Consider the following 5,000-nt stretch of genomic DNA (forward strand, 5'->3'; position numbering starts at 1 on the left):
AATGCTGAAAAAAAATTGTTTTTTGAACTCTATTTTTGGTACTTCAATGTATCATTTTCTTATATATCAAAAACAATCCTTCAATTTCGGTTTAAAGTTATTTTTGGAATTTGTAATATTTCATGATCATGCTTTTGTATTCTAAATACATTTCATTAAATGGAGACTATTTTTCCCACACAGTTTCCATTATTCAAGGGATTAAGTTTGTGTGTCAACAATTGATGCATTTACAATGTCCTTTGTCTCACGAAATGCCATTAATCATGGCACTGGGCTAAAAATATCGAGATAAAAACAATTTCTAATTTCAGAGATCTCTCAATGGTCCAATTACAGTTACAAACTGTAATTATCGTTTTCCAAGGTACAGTTGCACACATCGATTCTTGATACACCTTGCTCTGAAGAAGTGCACCCCTTACTACGTGGCTAGTTCCTGTCTTTAGCCCCGCCCACCAATCTCTGTCATCTCTCCCAGCAATACCCAGTTTTCATCGTCATGCTGGCCACGGCGAATTGGTGGTGGTGGGAGACTTTTCGTCTGATCACTCACAGCAAGCCAATCTAGTGTGGGTGGCCCTTGCTTTGCGAATTGGTGATGGTGGGAGACTTTTTGTTTGATCGTTCACAGCAAACCAGTCTGGTACGAGTTGCCTTGGCGTGAAATATTATGGCTTTATTGATCATGGCGATACACGAACCCTTTCACCATGTTAATGTATCCCCATTCAGAATATGTGGATGTATAAATAAATTTTCTTCGTCCCTCGTCATCAACTATTTATTATTATTATTACTAGACAAGCTACAACCCTAGTTGGAAAAGCAAGATGCTATAAGCCCAAGGGCTCCAATAGGGAAAAATAGCCCTGTGAGGAAAGGAAATAAGGAAATAAATGAGAACAAGTTAACAATAAATCGTTTTAAAACTGTAACAACGTCAAAACAGATATGTCATATTTAAACTATTAACAACGTCAAAAACAGATATGTCATATATAAACTATAAACAGACTCATGTCAGCCTGGTCAACATAAAAACATTTACTCCAACTTTGAACTTTTGAAGTTCTACTGATTTAACTACCCAATTAGGAAGATCATTCCACAACTTGGTAACAGCTGGAATAAAACTTCTAGAATACTGTGTAGTATTAAGCCTATGATGGAATTAACTGCCTGCCTAGTATTACGAACAGGATAGAATTGTCCAGGGAGATCTGAATGTAAAGGATGGTCTGAGTTATGAAAAATCTTATGCAACATGCATAATGAACTAATTGAACGACGGTGCCAGAGATTAATATCTAGATCAGGAATAAGAAATTTAATAGACCGTAAGTTTCTGTCCAACAAATTAAGATGAGAATCAGCAGCTGAACACCAGACAGGAGAACAATACTCAAAACAAGGTAGAATGAAAGAATTAAAACACTTCTTCTGAATAGATTGATCAGCGAAAATCTTGTAAGACTTCCTCAATAAGCCAATTTTTTGTGCAATTGAAGAAGACACAGACCTAATGTGTTTCTCAAAAGTAAATTTGCTGTCGAGAATCACACCTGAAATTTTAAAAGTCTTACAAATTTAAAGAAACATTATCAATACTGAGATCCGGATGTTGAGGACCTACCGTCCTTGACCTACTTACAATCAATTTTGTTAGGATTCAACTTCATACCCTATAATTTGCACCATGCACTAATTCTAGCTAAATCTTTATTAAGGGATTCACCAACCCCAGATCTACATTCAGGGGATGGAATTCATGCAAAGAGAGTAGCATCATCTGCATATGCAACACGCTTGTTTTCTAGGCCAAACCACATGTCATGTGTATATAGTGTGAAAAGTAATGAGCCAAGAACACTTCCCTGTGGAACACCGGATATCACATTCCTATACTCACTATGGTGCCCATCAACAACAACTCTGAGATCTTTCACTTAAAAAATCAATAATAATGCTAAGAAACGACCCACCCACTCCCAACTGTTTAAGTTTGAAAACAAGGGCCTCATGATTAACACGGTCAAAGGCACCACTAAAATCGAGGCCAATCATACGAACTTCCTGACCACAATCAAGGGTTTTCTGTACAGCATTGGAGATTGTAAGAAGGGCATCACATGCTCCAAGGCCTTTAAGAAAACCAAATTGCAAATTAGGGAGCAGATGATTACCTTCAGCAAACCTATTAAGACGTTCAAAAACTTTAGATAATATGGGAGTTATGGAAATTGGGTGGTAATCAGCTGGACTTGAGCTACCAAAAACACATTTAGATAGAGGAGTAACATTACCAATTCTCTAACAAGTTCTGAAAGCTCCTCTTCTTGCTAACTTGCGCAAAATAACAGATAACTTTGGAGCCAAGAAAACGGCTGTCTTTATAAAAAAAACAAAGGAAAAATACCATTTGGGTCTACACCTCCATAAGCATCAAGGTCCATCAACAGAGCTTTAATCTCACGAGATCGAAAAGCTAAACTAGTTAGTTTAGCCTCAGGAAAACAGGAATGAGGAATTTCAAGTTTTTCAATAATCTGTTTACTGTCGAAAACATCAGCCAAAAGGGTTGCCTTTTCCTTTGGACAGTGAGTGACTGAGCCATCTGGTTGAAGTAAAGGAGGAACTGTTGCATCTACACCAAAAGAGTGCAGAATCAAGGGTAGACCACCATTTATGTTCCTGAGTTGTACCAGAAAGGGTTTCTTTTATGGTTAAATTGTACTCCTTTTCAGTTGAGGCAAAAACTCTGAGCAAAAGCTCGAAGCTGAGTATAGTTGTTCCAGGTCAAATCTGATCTGTTACCCTTCCAAAGATGATAGGCCTCCTGCTTCTCCAAATAAGCACGTCTACAATCATCATTGAACCACGGTTTGTCCTTCACTCGGTACCTTAGCACACGAGAAGGGATACGCCTATCAATTATGTTGACTAGATTCTCATTCAAAGGGACAACAGGATCTACACCACTATATAATTGTGACCAATTCAAGCACAAAAGATCATGCAAAATCCCATTCCAGTCTGCTTGTGATTTCATATAAATTTTACAAGAGTATGATATATCAGGGACAGGCTGCTCAGTCTTCACTACTAATGAAATCAAGGCATGATCAGATGTCCCGACTGGAGAACCAACCTTACTAGTTATAACGCCAGGGGAGTCTGTGTATACGAGGTCCAAGCAATTACCAGACCTGTGAGTAGCTTCATTTATGATTTGCTCACAGCCTGATTCAGAGTCAAAGTCTAAAGCTCTTAAGCCATGGCGATCGGTAGGAGAGATAGAACTTAACCATTCCCTATGGTGAGCATTAAAATCACCAACAAAGACAAAAGAAGCCTTTTTATCATCTTCTTGTATATTAGCCATAATGGAAAGAAGACAATCGAAGATAGAATCATCCATATCTGGATTCCGGTAAATGGAAAACAAATAAAAGTTGTTATGCCTGCCACAAACTTTTATTACCTGAATCTCATGACACCCACATTGATAGCAGGACTTATGAGAAGCAGGGTACTCGGTCCTAATATACACCGCCATTCCCCTGGCCCTAGGGATGGCATCACGTTTCAACATTATTGGCTTCTTAAAACCAGTTATAAGGAGCTCAGATGAGTGCCTCATATTAGAAACCAAAGTTCCTGAGCACAAAAGAATATCATACTGTCTGGACGCAACTGTAAGGTCTTGGATATTTGCATGAAGACCACGAATATTGCAATACAGAAGACGACATTGACGAAATCTAGGACGTACTGGTCCTTGACTTCGCTCAATGTCTCCAGACTGCATAAGAATTAATAAAAATAAAAAAAAGAGACATCATACTTAAAAACTAGATTAACAAGAATTATAACAAAAATAATATGTACAAAATTATAAATGAAGTGATTGATGATACCCATAGACTATAGTAAAAAGTCGGAAAAACTGGTCAACATGGAGGAGCCGATACACCATGCAAGGTTAAATACCCTCCAGGATAGCCCCTTCAACTGAAAGGAGGACAGTAAGGATGGGTTTTGAGAAGAAAAAGAATCAGAAAAAGGAAAAGGCAACCTCTTGATAAACCACCAGGCATCCATGGCCCTTCTATTAAGCCTGCCCAACACACCATTTCAAAAAAAAACAAGAGGAAGAAAAAAAATAATAATAAGATAGAATAGTGTGCCCGAGTGTACCCTCAAGCAAGAGAACTCTAACCCAAGACAGTGGAAGACCATGGTACAGAGGCTATGGCACTACCCAAGACTAGAGAACAAGGGTTTAATTTTGGAGTGTCCTTCCCCTAGAAGAGCTGCTTACCATAGCTAAAGAGTCTCTTCTACCCTTACCGAGAGGAAAGTACACAGAACAAATTGTAGTACAGTAATATATATATATATATATATATATATATACGTTATATACATATATATATATATATTATGTAGGCTATATATATATATATATATATATGTATATATATTATATATATATGTTATATACATATATATATATATATATATATATTATGTAGGCTATATACAGTATATACATATAAATATATATATATATATATATATACCGATATATATAAATATCTTTCCAGTCCAACTCAGTGGCATTGCCAGACATATGACTACTCAAATTCACCCTATCCGTCGGGTAGGGAAGAGAGGGTAAGTAGTAATACCCTGGTGAGAGGTGGTTCCCCAAGATACACTTGAAAACCAAAGTGTTTATGTGTAAATATTCATATAAATATTATCTACATATATAGCCTTCACTTTGACGGGAGGGGTACACTAGTTTAATGGAAAGGAAGGAGATATGTGTAAAATTAATAAAAAGAAAGAGAGAGACTGAATGTGTATATATATATATATATATATATAAAATATATATATATACATACATATATATATAAACATATATATATATACATATAAATATATATATATATATATATATATATAAAATATATATATATATATATATA

Source organism: Palaemon carinicauda, chromosome 23 (assembly GCF_036898095.1).
Source record: "Palaemon carinicauda isolate YSFRI2023 chromosome 23, ASM3689809v2, whole genome shotgun sequence".
In the NCBI taxonomy this organism is placed as follows: domain Eukaryota; kingdom Metazoa; phylum Arthropoda; class Malacostraca; order Decapoda; family Palaemonidae; genus Palaemon; species Palaemon carinicauda.